Genomic DNA, 21,622 nt, shown 5'->3' on the forward strand with positions numbered 1-21,622 from the left:
TAGGATGATTCTAGTTGTCAGGATGATAAGTGTCTGGAACTGGTTGCTGTGATCTCTGAAAGTTGCTCATAAACTGAGCTGAGTCAGTAGATATAGCGCATTGCTCCGTCACATGCGGACCTGTACACAGCTCACAAACACTAATTATCTGCTTAACACCCAAGTTAGCCAGAGAATCGATCTTCATAGACAATGCCTTTAGTTGAGCAGTAATAGCCGTAACTGTATCCACTTCAAGAACTCCTTCTACCTTACCCTGTGGACATCTCTGGGTTGGATACTGATATTCATTAGCAGCCATCAGTTCAATTAGATCATAAGCTTCCCCATAGCTCTTTGCTCATAATGCTCCGCCTGATGCTGCATCAAGCATGGGTCTGGATTGTGCTCTCAACCCATTGTAAAAACAAGTGATGATCATCCAATCAGGAATTCCATGATGAGGACACTTCCTAAGCATCTCCTTGTAGCGCTCACAAGCTTCATACAAACATTCTCCCATTTGCTGCACAAATTGAGTAATAGCATTTCTGAATGCAACTGCCTTCACAATAGGGAAGAATTTAGTGAGAAACTTTTGAGCAAGATTTTCCCAAGTAGCAATCGAACCAGCTGGTAGAGAGTGTAACTAGCTCTTAGCCTTGTCCCTCAGAGAGAATGGGAAAAGTCTCAGCTTAACAGAATCTTCAGAAATACCATTAAACTTGAAGGTGTCGCAGATCTCAATGAAATTCCTAATATGCATATTGGGATCTTCCGTTGGAGAACCCCCAAACTGGATTGAGTTATGCACCCATTGAATTATGTCAGGCTTGATCTCAAAGGTATTAGCTGTGATAGCTGGTCGGACAATGCTAGAATGAATGTCATTGATCTTGGGTTGAGAAAAATCCATCAAGGCTCTCATTCGTGCTGCTGGATCTCCCATTGTAATGAGTACCTGAAACACAAACAAATATACCGTGAAAGTAAAAGAATCCGAGTCAATGAACTTTAACGACCACTGATGATAAGCACATAAACTAAAAACTAACACCGAGTCCCCGGCAGCGGCACCAAAAACTTGTTAGAGCAAAAACACACGCTAATATTCATGCAAGTATACGCGTTCGCAAGTAGTAAAAGATATAAATCAGATTCGTTCCCACAGAGACTGGTTTAGGTTAAGTTTAATTTATTCACCTATGCAACAATGTATGGTTATCGCTCAATGCTAAGACAATAAACAAATTGGGTTTTTATTAAACTAAGAGATTATACCAAATAACATTAACTAAAAGAATTGAGGTTGAATTAATATATATGACAAACATGGGATTCTAACTTCATTAAATACTTCATTCAATAGCCTTTTCGTTCTTAACCTTAGCATGTGATGGTGATGACACTAATCAGATAACACGAAACTGATAAAAGCCAACTTTCGTTACACGAGTACCATTCTACCAGACATCCACAAAAGAGATAGAAGCTGAATAGGCACCAATTATATTGAGACCCTATATGTCTATAGAATTTGACAACATAACGATTTAAGCATAAGTTATCCATAATGATTACATAGGGCAAGTAAGATGGTTAAAATTACCTACGAATCATGCATACAATACATGAACCTATGCTAGCATGGCAAGTTCTAAACCTCTATATTCACTTTTGCTTTAATAGAGATTAACACGATATCTTATATGTTAGCTACGCACATAAGAAGAATAAGCACAACCAATACTAGGATATCATACAATCACCACACACCAAGATATCAAAATAATTAACTATTGAAATCCATAAGTAAATCCGCTAGAACCCCATGATAATGATTAGCCCATAATTGAACTCATCATCACCATGGGTTCCAATGAAAGCATGGTATAAACAAGGTCTTAATAAACTGAATGATAATCAAAGTACGAATAAACAAGATCTAGGTTCAACAAGAATGAAAACGAGCATCCAAAGTTACAACTAATTCAAAGAATCACAAGTAGAAAACAAGATCTTCTTTTTCGGAGTTGTTTTGTGTGTCTAGGTCTTCTCCTTGGTATCCCAATCTTCCCAGATGATGAAAGCCCTTTTTTTAAGTATATATGTTACGACCGACATTTTCGTGTAATATTATTTGTGAATTTGGTATAATTTTAAAGCCGAATGCAAATATATTCAATTATTGTACGTTTGTGTGAATGAAAATTTCTGCATTTTAAATTTGCTTTATGTATTATATGAATTTTCAAAGCAAAAGTTTATTTATTTCCTTTATTTTTTATTTATAAGGAATATTCTAAACCTTGGAAAAATTTTCTTTTAAAAGTTATTTTGTTCACAAATTTCGAAAGTGATTTTATAAAATTTCTGAAAATCCAAGTTATTTTATGGTATAAATTTTATAATTTTTGAACTTGTATTTTATTTTATAAAAATAAATCTTTACAAATTTTAGTTGTAATGATTAGCAAATTACAAGGAAGCCCTTGCATGCAAACCACCCTTCTATTCTCTTCAAGGACAAAGAAGACATTTCTAAACCTACTAACTCATGATTTATTAGCCAAATTACCTCCTTGACCTTGCATGCAAGATAGCCTAACTCTAGCTAGAAGGTTACTCTTGTCATTTCTCAAACCCACTCACATTATAGTCAAATCAAGACATAAAAACAAATCAAAGAGTGATCGCCACTCCACTTTCACCCCACCATTTCACTCTCCTCTTCTTCTCCTCCCTCCCTCTCGGCTTTCTCTCCCTCCCTCTCGGCCCTTCTAAAACTGAGGCCCTCATTCCCTTCTTTCTTCATTTCTTCACTCAAATAATCATCCTATAAACAAGTAATCTTACTCCCTACATGTTGTTCATGTATATCTCAAGATTTTAGAGTAGAAACTTATGTGTTGACTTTGCATGGTGGTCTTTTTGTTAAACTCAAAGTGAATATCCTTGATTCTTGTGAATTCAAGGCTTTCACCATGAGTTATAGTATCATAGGGCTGAGAATGGCTATACATGAGTGTGTTGTACTTATGCAAATGTTGTTTTTACCCTAATCCATTCGGCCATGACTTGATAGGAGCCGAATGGATGGTGCTTTGGTTGCTTTGTTTCATTTTGTGTGTTTTTGTGATAATAGCATGAAAATCTTAGTGAAATCTTGGAAAAAACCTTTGTATGCTAGGTGGTCATTTAGATATAATCCATGATAGGCTTGCATGTTGAATTAAAATTAAAAATTATTTGGAAAGCATGTTGTTTTGGTTTGTAAGACTCGAAGTCATGCATGCATGTAGATTTCTCTTGAATTTTGGAAGTTCTTGATCATTTCGATTGATATTTTGTTAGTAAACCTTAATTTTAGTTAAGTTAAGATATTAATTAAGAATTGTGCTTCTTAAAATGTGATGTTATTTCGTTTATATTTATCATGAAAGTTAAAGTTGTTGTCCTTGAAAACTTGATGACTTGTAATTTCTGTAATGTGATTTCCTTTATTTTGCTATGTTGCACCTTAGGTAAGGATGATCTCCACTAAGCCTATTTTGAGTGTAAGGGAGTTAGTTCAGTATATCACCATAGTTAATTTATGGTTTGGGTATTTTGGTTGTTGGTGGTTGGGTTTGTTAAGTGAGAACCTTGGAGAAAGGAGAGTCTTAGTTCTGCAGAAAATGAATTTGGTACCCTAAGGTTTAGAGTGAGTTTTAACCATGTCATTATTGTGCACTTTGAGGCCCAAGCCACCAGAAGCTAGCACTAGGAGTATATAAAAGGTTTTAGGTGTTTTTTGGAGGTTTATAAGTCGTTTGGTTAGGTGCACGAGTGGAATCACAAAATCTGTCCAGCAGGGGACAGTTTTGTTGCAACCCAGAAATAGGAAGTTTTGACCATGTCACGGGTAGGCCCTCATTAGGACCTATTGGGCCTTAGTTAGAGGGAGTGTCAAAGGAGTTTTTCCAACCATAGTTCATAGGATTTGAGTTAGAACCATGTGTCGCAAGTTAGTTCAAGTCAGGGCATTTTTTTGCCCAGAAAAACAGGGGAACCATGGGCTTTAAGCTTAGGCCCAAGGAGGCCCAAGCTAGGCCCTTGAGCCACATCAAGTTTGGGAGATGCCTTATGGTCAGAAGAGTCTAGTGTAGAAGTTTTAGAGGTAAAATTGTAGTTTAAGAGTTACTAATGCACTCAAGAAACCATAGATGTCATTCTAAAATTTACTCCAGTGAGCACTTTAACTTACCACATAGTTTTAGAGCACTTATGAGTGAGACCTAGGTTGACCACTATGGTTGCAAGATAGTAAAAATCCATTATAGTTAAAGGCCCAAGTGAGGGTCAATAGGTTTTGGATAGTTTAGTAAAGGCACATCGAGTTAGGAAGCCAAAATTTGGAGACTTTGTCTAGTTTAGCGATCAAGTGACTTAAGTTGGGGATCGAGATCATCCAAGCCTAGTGTTGCATTATGGTGTATGTGATATTATTTGATATTAAAATATGATATGTGAGTATATGTGGCTATGTGGACTATGGTATTTATAAAGTGATTATAAATTGAGTGCATATAGGACTAAGTGCCATTTGTGTTTAATTTCGGGTTGTAAATAGGTTGAGTTGGTGAGAATATATTATAATGAGGTTATTATTATTTATGTAGGATCTCGAGACGAGGGTAAACTTTCCATAAAGGTCGAGTAAAGCTTCCAGTTGCTCCTACCAGCCAGACCGGACCAGCCTTTCTCAAGGCAAGTGATTCAACTTGTTTTTCATTTACACTGCAAATGTGTGTTAATTAGTTCATATGTTGATGCGAGTATCCTGAGTAATCTTGATATACTTGAACCGAGCGATACTTAAATCTATCTTTGTATTATATAGAAATGCCATGAACCCTCAAGTACTTATTGATATTGCAACAGTTGTATCACGCTAGTATATCAAAGTAATTGGAATGTCATGATAAGATAAAGATTTGATATAATACTAGATTGATCCTCTTGATTAGCATGCTATTGATTCATAAAATATTGACATCTCACCCTGATGTTTGAACCCCAATAGAAACTTTACCTTGATACCTAAAAGCCAGATATTCTTCAAAGTTGTTCTTAATCGATTGATAACCCTTTTTCTTACCCTGAAGATTGACAATCCTGATATACCTTGAGCTAAAAATCATTTCTTCATAACTTAACACCCCTAGTATTCATGAAGCTTATCTTCTTGATGTTCTAGTACTTGTACCTTGTCGAAAACCATTGCTTTAAGCCTAGTTTGGCATTACTCTTTTATATTATCCAAGAGCCTTGCTAAATCTCCTTGTCAAAGTTCTTGAATATGGAAACCTTTCAATTACCCTAATATAGTGAAGTCTAGTGGATCATGGCCCTGAAATTTGGTGACATATTCCCAGTGTTTCAAAGTTGATCTATAATCCCTTGATAAAAATGCTTACTATTTAAGAGATATTATTATAAATCGGCATCAGTTTTTGAAATGATTAAAATGTGGATTTTCAGTCCCAAAGGGGGATAAATGTTTTCTTTGAATGGTGGATCTGGACTGAGACGCGAGTCCATTCCACACTTATGTTGTAGGCTTAAAAGTTGCCTAGGGATCCCATTAATGTTTTAGAACCCAGCGAGGTTCGGGGTTACTTCGCGGCTGATCACCGGCTGTAATCTGTAGCGTCATAAAATAATTTTGACTAAGTTATGATTTTAAAAATGTTTTGATTCAAGCAAATGATGCCATCACCCAAAATTTCATCTCTTGTTATTATTAGTTATATCTTCACATTGTCATTCTTTAATTTATATCTCAATTTATGTTTTGTATCGTACTATTTAGCACTTGTTGAGCATTTGGCTCACTCCTTACTTTACCCTGATATTACAGCTAGCAGCTATGGTTAGATTTAAGCAGACAACACGTAAGACCTGTGACGCCGATGCGTATGTCCGAGCTCAGGTAGAATAAGAGATAGTTTTATGTGAGTACTCGATAAAAAAAATCAGTTGTAATAGATGGTAGTGTTGGGCTGTTCCAAACCCTAAACTATAAGATCTTGGATTCGGTTATGTCTACTTTCTTTTAAATATTGTAATAGTTGTTTATTTTGTTTGTTAAGTTGGGGGTGTGACAATATATACGCCACTAGTGGACCTGAACCCTTAAAATCATCAAATTCCACTCAAAAAAGGTTTTTTCAGCGAAATCAGCGACCAGCCGCGCCTCGGGCGGCCGCCTCAACTCTCCGGGCGGGCGCCTCAGCTCCCGGGAGGCCGCCCCACATCCCGGGCGGGCGTAGGTATGGCAATCGGGTCAGTCGAAATGGGTTTTGCAAAAACCAAACCCGAACCCGATTGTCTTTGTCAAACCCGAACCCGAACCCGAAAAAACCAGAATTATGAAACCCGAACCCGAACCGATCGGGTTTTATTCAGGTTCGGGTTCGTGTTTGTAGATCTCTACCAAATTGTACTTTAAGTTTCACAATTTTTTTGAAGGATTAATAGGATTTTATTCGAGCAAAGGGCTCATAGATCTAACGATATTAAAACTTTTGGATTGAATTAGATGATTCAGAGTAGGAACTGGATCGGAATTCTAAGGATGAAGTTGCGGGTTAAGAAATGAAACAATCTTGGCTTAGAGTATACTTGTATCGAACCCTACTACTGATATCATATTTAACGATAGTAGTCCACTAATGTTGGACTTTAACGTAATAGTTTGTACAAAGTATAATCATTTTACTACTAATATTAGTAATATATGATATCATAAATTATATTAATATTATTAAGATATAAAATATTATTTATATATTAACATGGGTTTCGGTTCGGGTTCGGGTTCGGGTCGGAACGAAATGGATTTCGGGTTTTCGGGTCGGGTTCGAAACGGTATGCCTTAAACCTAAACCCGACCCGAAAAGAGTTCGGGTTTAAAAATCATACCCAAACCCGAACCGAAACCTGAAATATTCGGGTTCGGTAAAACCCGATCGGATCGGGTATCCATCGGTTCGGTACAAATTGCCATCCCTAGGCGGGCGCCTGGAGCCTGTTTGGAAAAATTTCTGATGAATCTTATTTTGGCCATAACTTGAGTTCTACTCGTCAGAATTAGGCGATTCAACTGCCCACGCGAAGCTAACGAGATTATCTATAACTTGACAATGGCCTTGACTTCCAAATCTGATCACGTATTATCATATTTCCTTTAAAATCTCATTTTTTCATATAACTGATACCTGAAATGTAATAACACAAAAACACATCAAAATACCAACAACTTGAGTCCAAAACACCAATTTAAGCTTGTAATAAAGCATTACAAGTGGATATAAAATCCACTTATCAACTATAGCAGATATCAAGGGAATTAGCCCTTCTTATTGCATGCTTAAAATTCTGCTTGAGGAAGGAAGCAAGCATGAGCAGCAAAGGAGGCTAAATCCAATCATGAAGGAGGTTGTGAAGAAAGAAATTCTTAAATGGCTATATGCAGGAATCATCTATCCTATATCTGATAGTTCATGGGTGAGCCCGATGCAGTGTGTGCCGAAGAAAAGAGGCATTACAGTTATAGATAATGAGAAAAATAAGCTCATCCCTACTCAGACAGTCACATGATGGAGAGTTTGCATGGATTATCGAAAACTGAATAAAGCCACAAGGAAGGATCACTTTCCGCTTCCATTCATTGATCAGATGCTTGACATGATGGCTGGTCATGAGTACTATTATCTTTTGGATGAATATTCGGGATATAATCAGATTTGCATTGCTCCAGAAGATCAAGAGAAGACCACGTTTACTTGTCCATTTGGCAATTTTGCTCTTCGTCGAGTCTCTTTCAGACTTTGTGGAGTGCCTGCTACTTTTGAGAGATGCATGATGACCATTTTCTCAGATATGATTGGCACTAATATGGAGAAGTTCATAGATGACTTTTTCGTGTTCGGTACTTCTTATGAAGAATGCTTGCACAATCTTGGGTTGGTGCTGAAAAGATGTGTTTAGACCAATTTGGTGCTCAATTGGGAACAATGTCACTTCATGGTGCAAGAGGGTATCATTCTTGGGCACAAGGTATCTAGCAAGGGTCTTGAAGGGGATAAGGCCAAGGTGGGGGTCATTAAAAATCTTCCTCCGGTTAAAGGAGTTCGCAGTTTTCTTTGTCATGTGGGTTTTTATCGACGATTCATCAAAGATTTCTCCAAAATCTCTAAGCCTTTATGCAATTTGCTGGAAAATGATGTTCCCTTCAAATTCAATGAAGAGTGTCTAGCTGCTTTTGAAAGCTTGTAAAAGAATTTGACTACAACACTTGTGATTACTGAACCTGATTGGAATGAGCCCTTCGAGATGATGTGTGATGCTAGTGACTATCCCGTTGGAGCAGTTCTGGGCCAGAGGAAGCAGAACATTTTCCAGGTGGTTTACTTTGCTAGTAAAACCCTTAATGGTGCTCAACTGAATTTTACTACTACAGAGAAGGATTTGCTAGCAATTGTCTATGGTTTCGAGAAGTTTCGATCTTATTTGCTTGGGACAAAGGTGACAGTTTATACTGATCACGCTACTATTCGATATCTAATCTTGAAGAAAGAGTCAAAACCTCGCTTGAATTGATGTATTCTCTTACTTCAAGAATTCGAGCTGGAAATCAAGGATCGGAAAGGTACAGAGAATCATATAGCAGATCATCTATCACGCTTGGAAGGTCAAGTCAAGGCTTCAGAGGATAAGACATTGATCCATGAATCTTTTTCGGATGAGTAAATTTTTGGGGTACAAGAAGAGGAGCCATGGTTTGCAGATATTGTGAAATATCTTATGAGTAATGTCATTCCCCTAGAACTCTCTTATGCTCAAAGGAAGAGGTTTCTACATGAGGTAAAGTGGGATGAGCCATTCTTGTTTAGATATGGAGCAGGGTAGATTATCCGGTGATGCATTCCGTATAGTGAGACGAAGGGAATCTTGCGCGACTGTCATTCTATTGTGTATGGTGGACATTATGAAGGAGAGTAGACAGCTGACCATATTCTTCAAGCAGGATTCTTCTGGCATACTTTGTTTAAGGATACGCATCAGTTCGTTTAGAAATGTTATCAGTGCCAATGAGTTGGTAATATATCCAGGAGAGATGAGATGCCTCTTAATGTTGCTCGAATTTGAGATTTTTGATGTTTGGGGAATCTTCATGAGGCCATTTGTCTCATCCTGCAATAATTAGTATATTCTGTTGGCGGTTGATTATATGTCTAAATGGGTCAAGATTAAAGCGTTACCAACCAATGATGCTAAGGTGGTGATTAACTTCCTTCATAAGCAGATATTCACGCGTTTTGACACTCCAAGAGTTATAATCAGTGATGAGAGATCGTATTTCTGCAATCACAAGTTCACTGCATTGATTGAGAAGTATCACGTGAATCATCGTATTGCTATAACTTACCATCCCCAAACTAATGGGTAAGCTGAAGCGTCTAATCGAGAGATTAAATGTATCTTGGAGAAGGTGGTGAGTCCATCAAGAAAATATTGGTCTTTGAAGCTAGATGAAGCTATTTGGGCATATAGAACAGCATTCAAGACTCCTCTTGGTATGTCTCATTTCCAGTTGGTGTATGGGAAGGCGTGTCATTTGCCTGCGGAGTTAGAGCATAAAGCATATTAGGATTTGAAGAATATAATCTTGACATGGAAGAGAGAAAAGAATGCTTCAACTAAATGAACTCGAGGATTTTCTACTACAGGCTTATGAGAATAACAAAATGTACAAGGAGAAAGTCAAGAGGTGTCATGATAGGAGATTAGTGCGCAAGTCTTTTGTGCCCGGTCAGAAGGTTCTATTGTACAACTCTTGTCTCTGACTTTTTCTGGGAAAACTTAAGTCGAGGTGGTCAGTGCCATTCACGGTCAAAACTGTGTTTCTACATGGAGCTGTGGAGATTTTTGATACGTATCCAGATCAAGCATTCAAGGTGAATGGGCATAGATTGAAGCATTACTATGAAGATACGGCGAACCGCGAGGTGGTGAGCGCCGTTCTTTCAACAACTTGATTCGAAGATTCACGTCAAGCTAGTGATGTAAACCAAGTGCTTCGTGGAAGCAACCCATGTTTGTTGTATAGTAGGCTCGACAAGAAAAAGGAAATTAAACAAAAAAATCAAAAAAAATTCAGTGGGGCAGCCGCCCGGAAATGTTAGGAACATGGTGCGCCCGCGCGGGGATGCGGGGCGGCCGCACGAAAGTTCTGAAAAAGAAAAAAAAGGAAAAACAGAAAAATTCAAAAAAAAACACCCCTGCCAAATTTTACCCCTTTTTCTACCCTAATTCCTATTCCTAATCAATTTTAAACCCTACCTATTCCCTCACATATCCTATATATATAGACACATATATTATATACATACACCTTATTATTCTCTCAAAACCCTAACTTCTCCTATACACTACTCACACCCAAATCTTTATTCTATCATTGATATGGCACCCAAGAGATCGAGAGTCGTGGTGAGTGGCAGCTCTAGTCCCTCGTCGGACTCGAGTGCTGGTGGAGCGGTGGCTAGATTTTTTTCTCCGGAGGCACAAGCTGAGTTTAATCGATTGATGTCCAAATCAATTGCGAAGGTTTCTTACCCACTGCGAGAGATGAAAAGCTCTTGGAGATGATTACTGAGATGGTATGGCAAACTTTCTACGAGGTGCCCACCGCAATCCCGATGAGTATTTTTTGGGACTGTTATATAAATACAAGGATAGATAAGAATTAGTTTCCGTAGTATGTGGTTTGACGGTGGATTACACACAGGCGGCTATTCATAGAGTTATCAATCAAGTCACAGGAAAGCCGACGGAAGAGGAACTAGTGTACAAGATAAGGGATAATTTGATCTTAATTATATTGTGGTTGAGCCGTGTGTTTCGGAAACACAGTGGAAGTGCAAGAGGGGCATGAATGAGCCGCTCACTTTTCTTGCTTCATGCATGAACATGTATGCTCGGGCATGGAATGCTTTTGTGTGCGCCAATATTATTCCTTCTTCGCATCAGCATGATATTACTGTTGATCGTGCTATTTTACTTTGGGGGATCTTGAATGAGGAGTATGTGGATCTCAGCCAGGTGATATATCAGAATATACTGCAATTTTTGCGAACCAGGACATTGGGGGAGATTCCTCATACCTCGATTGTGATGAAGCTTTGTGTTTCGGTGGGTGTTTATTGGCCTTAAAGTAGTTACAGATGCCGATCACTCCTATTGATAGCTCCACGATCTCAGTCATGCAGGAATGGTATGGTGGAAAGGATGATGAGAAGGGTCTGGGTTACAGTTATGAACATTTTCCCGGTGGCCAGCCATCCAGCCGGTCAGACTTATACTGGTGGTTCTTCTCTGGCTAGGCGTGCAACTTGGAGAGCCACTCGTGGAGAGGCTAGTTCTTCGCATGCTCAGTAGGAGGAAGGGGATGGTTCTGGGCTTGGCGATGCGCAGTTTCGGAGATTGGCCGGGCGCATGGATGCGATGCATGACATGCACAGTCATTTTACGGCCGATTTGACACAGGCGTTGGGCACTGCTTTCTGAGCCACTGGTGTTGAGGTTGATTGGCCGATGTTTTGGTGCTGATTTTCTGTATCCGCCACCTGATACTCCACCCGAGGAGGGTGATGATTCTGATAACTAGGTATGCCTGATATAGATTCATATAGATTCATGTTGCATGTTTAGTTGAATTTCATTAATATTTTTGCGTGATTGTTCATATAGGACATATTTGTTTATGTTTTTATGTGAGTTCATATAGTTACATGTGCATGCATATAACATGATCCCTTAGGTTGAGCTATTTCTGATTGATAAGTTGATGTTAATTTGAATGTGTTGATGACGAATAGAGGGTTGTTTAAGTCTTAATGAATTGATTTGCATGCTAATTTTTTTTTCACAAGTCTTATAGGATTTCTTTTTGAGCTAGATCATGATCATAATGGTTTATTTTTTGAGATTTAATCACTTGTTTATATCTAGAATTTTTGGTATTCTCTTAATGGAAAAACGAACACTGAATTTTAATTTGGAGAAAAACTTGGATTATATTGCTAGTTATGAATAAGGCTAGACGTCAAATGGCTAGTAGCCGGCTCATAATTTATGAGTAGTCTAGGGTTGAATGAGATGGAGCGAAACACACCCATTCAGAAATTGTTGAAAAAAAAGAAAAGAAAAAAAAGAAGAAAAAGAAAAGAAAGAGGAAAAAAAAGAGTATGTGTTTATTCATAATTGATCAAGAGTGAGCTCTTTAATACTCGAGTTATTAGGTTCTAGGGGACTTTGTGCCTAGTGACCTAAGGCTTTTATAGTCTGGGATACGCTAACCTAACGCTCGTTACATGGGTATTATTGTATAAGTCTTTTGGGACCTCATTCATTACACGGTTAAATAAGCATTTTTGTTATGTGTTCAATAATAGCATGAATCCTTGTATATCTCTAGTAGGAAGGAGGTGTTGTGAGTCATTATGCATTTAACATCAATTATGTTTATAAACTTGTGATTGTTTTTATGAGAGATAAGTTATGGTTATTGATCGAGTATCGAGAATATATCAGTTAAGCATCTACACACGCACGTTTCGGGTTTGTGAGTTGATTGTGGGGTATATTTGAACTTTATTTAGAGTCATTGAATTCTTAGAGGCATTAGCTTGTTGGTTGGTTATGGTTATTCTGAGGGGATTGATTGCATTATCATTTAGTTGCATTCACGTAGTTACTTTCATGCATTATGATGTTTCGCAGTTTTTGAGTCTATTTAGGCTTAAGGACAAGCATCGATTCAAGTTTGGGGGTGTGATAAATGGATTTTATATCTACTTGGAATGCTTCATTACAAGCTTAAGTTGGTATTTTGGACTCAAGTTATTGGTATTTTTGCTGTGTTTTTGTGTTTTTGCATTACAGGCGTTAGTTGGATGAATAAATGAGGTTTTCAAGGAAATATGCTGAAAGGAGGTCATATTCTGAAGCATAGGCCATTCTCATGTTGAAGAGCATCTCGATAGCTTCGCGTGGACCATTGGATCGCCAAATTCTGACAAACAGAACTCAAGCTACAATAAAAACAAGGAAAAAGAGTCAAGGAACAGAAGCACGGCGCACCCGCGCGGAAGGCGGGGAGGCTGCGCTAGAGTTACAGGAAGCGCACGCCCCCACACGAAGGTTTGGGAGGCCACGCCAGGTCATTTTCCCAGAATCCTGATTTGACTTGAATTCGAAGAATTTGAAGCCCAGGTCGTCCAGAAGCATATAAGCCAATAATAATTCATTTTTAATAACAAGGAGCAAGGGAGAGCGTTGAGAAGACCTAGAGAGCACAAGATGACTACGGAGAAGAAGACTTTTGTATTCTTCAATATAGTTGATACTTTGGATGCTTGTTTTCGATTTGTCTTTGAACCCTAGTACTCTTATATTGTTTATAATCATGTTTTCATCGGAACCTATGGTGACGATGAGTTCGATTATGAACTAATCGTTGTCATGGGGTTCCTAGAGGATTTATATATAGATTTTAATAGTTAATTATGTTGTGTATATGTTGTGTACTTGATGATTTCATAAACAAAACATCTAAGTAGATTTTATTTAGTGAAATTATGTAGCACTCGACGGATAAGAATTATAGTCCCGACGGATAACTCATTATAGTCCCGACGGATGATTAACTTATTATCCATCGAGTGAGTAGCTTATGTAATAATAAGTTTGTAGCACAGTTATGTATGCACCTTTGTATAGAATCTGTAGTAGCATATAAGTCATGTTGACATTAACTAGATATGCAGAATAGGTTGATTAATTGTACATAAATGATGTCTTGTAATTCTGCATAAGTGAAATAGAGTTAAGTGCCAAAATAGCTACCGACGGATGATTAACAAAGCCATCGATGGATGATCAAATGACTATCAACGGATGTTTAATATAGTAGTTGACGGATGATCAATTAAACCATCAACGGATGTTCTGAAAGTCGACGGATGATCATATGAAGAATTCAAACAGCAGTTGAACAGTGAAAGCTGACACACAGCCGTCGAGATGTATACAAACACACTGTGGAAGCCCATTAACTGGGTAATAGAGGATGAAAAACAACAAAGTTTTAGTTTTTATATTTGTTCAGTCTTTTTGACTTTGTAATCTTGGTATTATATAAACCAAGAGAGTAGCAAATAGAAAAACAACTGAGATAGCTGAGAAACACAAAAACAGAGAAATCTTTGTAAGCAGAATCATTAGCATTTCCTATATTCTCAGTAGTTCAATTTGTAAGCAGCTATGAGCATTCCTGCACACAGAGTCCTCTCGATATATTATATATATCTCTGGTGGAATTGTTTAAATCCACCAGAAAGTTTTTGAAGACTCTTGTTTTTAATTACTTATGTTTTGATTCTATTAAGTTTCTATTCTGCATTGTGCTAATCAAAACATTATATCTATATTCGAGTTGAACATTTTTATTTCGAGAAAAAGGTTCAAGAATTCCATTCAACCCCTCTTCTCTAATTCTTGCTATATTGTTAAGGGACTAACAATTGGTATCAGAACAAGCTCTTAAACTACAAAGAGTTTAAAGATCAAAACAATTCAGCAAGATGAACAAGAAAGATGTTGGAGTCAAGATTCCTTTTCTTGATAAAGATAATTACCATCATTGGAAGGTAAAGATGCATCTTCATATTCTTTCTCAAGATGAGGCCTATGTGGACTACATAGAAAGAGGCCCTCATGTTCCAATGAGAGCTGCAACAGGAAACGAGCCATCTTTTCCAAAGCCAAGGCATGAATGGTCTGATCCTGACATTGAACAAGTCAGGAAAGATAAAAAGGCCATGAACATTCTGTTCAATGGTGTTGATGTAGACATGTTTGATAACATCATCAACTGCAAAACTGCCAAGGAAGTTGGGACACAATATAGATAATTTGTGATGGTACTGAGCAAGTTAGAGAAAATAAAATGCAGCTCCTAATTCAGCAATATGAGCATTATCACAATGAAGAAAGTGAGTCACTCACTGACATTTTTAGTAGATTCCAAAAACTACTAAATGCTCTTAAGTTGCATGGAAGAGTCTATCAGACTAAAGACTCCAATCTGAAATTTCTCAGATCTCTTCCAAAGGAATGGAAACCAATGACAGTCTCATTGAGAAACTCACAAGATTATAAGGAGTTTACTTTGGAGAGACTGTATGGCATTCTGAAGACCTATAAGCTTAAGATAGAGCAGGATGAAAGAATGGAGAGAGGAAAGAAGAAAGGAGGATCCATTGCACTAGTTGCTGATCTGGAAAAGGAGAAGGAAGTGAAGATGGAAGCTGTAGAATCAACTTCAAAGGTCTGTGAGAATAAGGGTAAGGGGCTAGCTGCAGAAAGTGAAGAATTATTGAGCCAAGATGATATGGAGGACATTGATGAGCACCTAGCATTTCTTTTAAGGAGATTTGCCAAGCTCAAGTTCAAAAAGAACTTTGGAGTAGCCAAGCCAAATAGAAACATGGTGGATAAGTCAAAATTCAAATATTTCAAATGTGGCTTGGCAGGGCATTTTGCAAATGAGTGTAGAAAGTCAGATTCCAGTAAGAAAAGGTTTGAGTCTGTGGATTATAAGCAAAAATACTTTGATCTACTCAAACAAAAGGAAAGGGCTTTTATTACACAAGAGAATGACTGGGCAGCAGATGGTTTGGATGAAGATGAAGATGTCAGCTATGTCAATCTAGCCCTAATGGCCAAGTCTGATGAAACAGAGACAAGTTCCTCAAGCAATCAGGTAATCACTACAAACCTTGGACATTTATCTAAAGCTGGGTGTAATGATGCCATAAATGACATGTCTACAGAATTGTATCATTTGTGTGTTACACTTAAGTCTCTCACTAAAGAAAATGCTAAAATCAAAGAAAATAACTTATTTTTAAGTGAGAGGAATAATGTGCTTGAGTCTCAGTTTGTTGAGTTTGAGAAACTAAAAATTGAGTGTAAGATTGCCAAGGAGGAATTAACTGAGTCCTTGAAAAAGGAAGAAATTTTGAAGAAGTAGCTCGAACGTGAACAAGAGGTGATTAAAGCATGGAAAACATCTAGGGATGTTCATGCTCAAATCACCAAAGTTCAAGGAACTGAGTCTTTTTGTGATGAAGCCTGGAAGAAGAATAAAGAGAAACTAGAACCTATTTTGGTAGATGGGTTGTTGACAGATGTAGACTCGACGGATGACAAGGACTATCCCTCGGATAACAAAAAGTGTTATCTGTCGAATGATGAAAATCCTCATCCGTCGGCTGTAAGCAAACCCATTAGCAAAGCCAAATTAATCAAGCTAAATGAAAAGTATGGGTCTGTTTCCAAGAATTTTGTTTCAGGAGAGTCCAGTCAAGCTAAGAAAGGGAAAAAGGCTAATGTTGGTCACATGACTGTCAAACAGTTAAGTGACAGACTTGAGAAAATAGAGGTAAAAATAGAGACTAAAAAGAAAAACAATAGGAATGGTAAAGTAGGGATTAACAAACACAATAACTACACACCTGATAAATATGCTCCTAGAAAAATCTGTGTCAAGTGTGGTAGTGTAAATCATTTATCTATTAATTGCAAATCTGCCATGCCTACTCCCATGTCTGTTCAGCCTCAATTTCCTAACATGAATGCCATGCCTCCCATGCCTGTTAATGCTATGCCTACACAGAATATGAATGCACAGTTTGCTAATATGCCATTTGTACCTAATCCATATTATGCCGCATACAGTATGCCTCAAATGTCATTTAGCATGCCTTACTGGAATAACATGTTTACACCAAGCATGCCATTTCCTGTTAGCCATAACATGCATGATAATTATTTTGCATTTAGTGGTTTCAAAGGTACAACCCAATTGACTAAGGAAGAATCTGAAATTCCTAAGTCAAATGAGATAAAACCTAAGAAACAGAAGAAGAAAGCTAACAAGGCAGGACCCAAGGAAACTTGGGTACCAAAATCAACTTGATTTGATTTTGATGTGTGCATGGTAACAGAAAGAATCTTTGGTACTTGGATAGTGGCTGTTCAAGACACATGACTGGTGATTCTACCCTGCTTACAGAGTTTAAGGAGAGAGATGGCCCAAGTATTACTTTTGGAGATGACAGCAAGGGTTATACTGTGGGATATGGCTTGATTTCAAAGGATAATGTCATCATTGAAGAGGTTGCCTTAGTGGATGGTCTCAAACACAATCTGTTGAGTATCAGCCAGCTTTGTGATAAAGGCAACTCAATAACCTTCAATAAAGAAGCCTGTGTTGTGACTAATAATCAAAACAACAAAGTGGTTCTCACTGGTGTGAGAAGAGGGAATGTGTACCTAGCTGACTTCAACTCAACTAAAGCAGAATCTGTAACTTGTCTTCTCAGTAAAGCAAGTCAAGATGAAAGTTGGCTATGGCACAAGAAGCTATCCCATTTAAACTTCAAGACCATGAATGAGTTGGTAAATAAAGAACTAGTAAGAGGCATTCCTCTAGTGGAGTTTACAAAGGATGGACTGTGTGATGCCTGCCAAAAAGGGAAGCAGATCAAAGCATCATTCAGGAAGAAACTTGATTCAGCAATTGAAGAGCCTCTGCAACTGCTTCACATGGATCTGTTTGGACCAGTCAATGTATTGTCAATTTCAAAGAAAAGATTTTTCCTAGTAATTGTAGATGATTTTTCAAAGTTCTCTTGGACATATTTCCTAAAGTCTAAAGATGAGGCTAGTGAAATCATCATCAATCACATAAGGCAAGTTAACAATCATCCTGATTTCAAAGTTAGAAGAATCAGGAGTGACAATGGAACTGAGTTCAAGAACTATGTCATGAGTGCATTTTGTGAGGAAAATGGAATTTTACATGAGTTCTCAGCAGCAAGGACTCCACAACAGAATGGAGTAGTGGAAAGGAAGACCAGATCACTCATTGAAGCTGCAAGGACAATGCTTGAAGAATCAAAATTGCCAACATATTTCTGGGCTGAGGCTGTAAATACTGCATGTTACACTCAGAATATTTATCTGGTTAATCAAGAAAGATGCATGACTCCCTATCAATTGTTCAAGAACAAGAAGCCAATTCTAAACTTTCTTCATGTCTTTGGCTGTAAATGCTATATTCTGAGAAATCAAACAGATCAAAATGGGAAGTTTGATGCTAAAGCAGATGAAGGAATTTTTGTTGGATATGCTGTTGGTAAAGCATATAGATTCTACAATCTAAGAACCAACATTGTTGTGGAATCTATACATGTTGTGTTTGATGATAAAATGATTGAAGGACTGAAAGATGGAGATTACCATGAGAGCCTCAAATTCGACAATGTTGAGATGGTCAGTGATGAAAGTGAAGATGAGAGTGATCAAGAAACAGTGTCTAAGGATAATGCAGACAAATCTACCACCAATGAAGCATAAAACTCAACATCCGTCGAGATGCATAATGCTTCATCCGTCGGAAGGCAATCTGTGTTATCCATCAGAAGACAACCTGCCTCATCCGTCGGTACTCAAAATTCATCATCTGTCGGGTTACCTAAAGGAGCAGGAAGTCAAGGTAGATCACCCATAGAAAGTACCCCTCTCTCAAATCAAAGATCCTCAAACTCAGGGGGAGTTTCTAGCAATCAAAACTCAATCACACATCAAGACAACATTGAGGTCTCTTCATCTAGAGCTAATCTACCTCAACCAAGGAAATGGACAAAAGATCATCCCTTTGAACTAATTATTGGTGATGTTTCTTCTAGAGTTCAAACCAGGAGAGCAACTCAAGAAGAATGTCTATACATCAGCTTTCTGTCAAAGGAAGAACCAAAGAAGGTACAAGAAGCCTTGTTAGATCCTGATTGGATTTTAGCTATGCAGGAGGAGCTAAACCAATTTGAAAGGAATAAAGTATGGAAGCTGGTACCCAAGCCTAAAGGAAAGAGTCCAATAGACACCAAATGGGTATTCAGAAACAAGATGGATGAAAATGGCATAGTAGTAAGGAACAAAGCCAGATTGGTTGCTAAAGGCTATTTCCAGCAAGAAGGAATAGATTTTGATGAAACATTTGCTCATGTTGCAAGACTTGAAGCCATCAGAATCTTCTTAGCCTATGCAGCCCATGCCAATTTCAAGGTCTATCAAATGGATGTCAAAAGTGCCTTTCTGAATGGAGATTTGGAGGAAGAAGTGTATGTTAGTCAACCTCCTGGCTTTGAAGATCCAAATTTTCCAGAGTATGTCTATTATCTACTGAAAGCACTTTATGGACTGAAGCAAGCACCTAGAGCCTGGTATGACACTTTATCAAAGTTCCTTTTGGAAAATCACTTCATAAGAGGTACTGTAGATAAAACTTTATTTTTCCGAAATGTCAATGGCTCTAGCATACTTGTTCAAATTTATGTAGATGATATTATTTTTGGCTCTATAGATGAGAAACTTTATAAAAAGTTTGCCAAACTGATGCAAAGTAAGTATGAAATGAGTATGATGGGAGAACTAACTTACTTTCTAGGTTTACAAGTTAAGCAAGTTAGTGATGGAATATTCATTAGTCAAACTAATATTTTTGATCTTTTAAAGAAGTTTGATCTAATGGATTGCACATCTGTAAAAACTCCCATGTCCACTGCAACTAAGCTTGAATTAAACACTACTGAAAAGTCTGTGGATATTTCATGCTATAGAGGCATGGATGGCTCACTTCTGTACTTAACAGCTAGTAAGCCAGATATAATGTTTGCTACATGTTTATGTGCTAGATTTCAGGCTGATCCTAGAGAATCTCACTTGATAGCTATTAAGAGAATTTTCAGATATCTCAAGGGAACACCAAAACTTGGCATTTGGTATCCTAGAGATTCTGGTTTTGATCTAACTACTTATTCAGATGCAGACTATACAGGTTGCAGAATTGACAGAAAGATCACAACAGGAACTTGTCAATTTCTAGGAAACAAGCTTGTGTCCTGGTTCAGTAAAAAGCAAAATTCAGTTTCTACTTCTACAGCTGAAGCTGAATATATTGCTGCTGGCAGTTGCTGTGCACAGATTTTATGGATGAAAAATCAATTGCTAGACTATGGTTTGCAAGTTGAGAGGATTCCTATTTTCTGTGATAACATAAGTGCAATTTCCATCACTGAAAATCCAGTCCAACATTCAAGGACAAAGCACATAGACATTAAGTACCATTTCATAAGGGAACATGTAATGAATGGTACTATAGAGTTACATTTTGTTCCAAGTGAGAAGCAACTTGCAGATATCTTTACCAAGCCACTGGATGAATCCACCTTTTCAAGGTTGGTAAGTGAGTTAGGTATGCTTAATTACTCTTGAATTTATCTGAGTTATTTTGTAAGTTGAAATGTAGCCAGAAATTTAGCTGATTTTTAGTCTTGGATGAAATTTTGGCTAAGTCAAAATTTGCATCTCGACGAATGACCATTATCCATCGAGTTGAGTCATCCGTCGATATACTATTTGCAAATAAAAATCAATTACTTTTCTGGAATCTTTTAAAACTCGACGGATAACAGTTTATCCTCATCCGTTGAATTGTCTAAATCTTAACCGTTAATTCCCTGAACATTATCCATCGAGTATACTTACAGTTTGTAAGCATTACACGACGGATAATGGGTGGAATTTTTACAGTTTATTTTTAAAACGACTATTTTAGGCAATTTCTATTGGGTAATTTACTTTTCTTTATTATTTTCATCTGTTGTTTTTGAGACAGTATAAAAGCTTATTTCATTCTAATTATTTTCTTTTATCATTCTCAAATTCAACTGCTTTTATTTCATTCTCTATCAAGCAAATATTCTCCTTCTCTTCAAGCTTTCATTCTCTAACAATGGCACCTGTAGTAAAGATTATGTCTCAGACTGGGTTCATTTATGAGAAGAACAACTTCACTGCTTTGATCAATAAGGGTATTCAGCAATCAGAAGACTATCACAAGATGATGGACTTCGTGAAGAACTATAAGTTAAGTTATGCCATGCTTGAATCACCCACAATTTTCTGTGAAGTTGTTGAAGAGATGTGGACCACTGCAATCTACAACTCTACTGACAAAACCATCACTCTAACTATCAAAGGTAATGAGTTCTGTATCAACAGTGATGTGATAAAAGCATGTTTCAAAATTCCTGATGATAATGTAACTTCACCACACAATGACACTGATATTATCAATATGCTTAATTCCATGCATTATGCACTTCCTACTACTAAGCTAAGTGATATTAGAAGATTAGGTCTTAAGAAGGAATGGAGTTTCATGTGTGATGTTGTGACTAAAGTTTTCTCTGGAAAAATCAGTAATTTTGATTCCGTGAACATTTCCATGCTTAACATGCTATACATGCTAGTTACAGATAAATTTTATAATTTCAGTGACCTTGTCTTGTATGAGTTAGGTTTTAAACTAGGTGAGTTAGCCAAAAGGGGAAAGAATGTATATTATGCTAGATTTTTCATGATATTGGCTAACCATCTTTGTCAAGAGATTGTACTTGAGAAC

At 37.4% G+C, this 21,622-nt stretch overlaps 1 non-coding gene across 1 annotated transcript; it reads left to right on the forward strand.

The window, feature by feature from the left end:
- The first annotated feature begins 431 nt into the window (after positions 1-431).
- LOC141663119 (small nucleolar RNA R71) lies at positions 432-538 on the forward strand. Its single transcript, XR_012551204.1, has one exon. It is a non-coding gene; the product is annotated as a small nucleolar RNA R71 (small nucleolar RNA).
- Positions 539-21,622: the final 21,084 nt, after the last annotated feature.

The sequence above is a fragment of the Apium graveolens genome, chromosome 5 (assembly GCF_009905375.1).
Source record: "Apium graveolens cultivar Ventura chromosome 5, ASM990537v1, whole genome shotgun sequence".
Taxonomy (NCBI): domain Eukaryota; kingdom Viridiplantae; phylum Streptophyta; class Magnoliopsida; order Apiales; family Apiaceae; genus Apium; species Apium graveolens.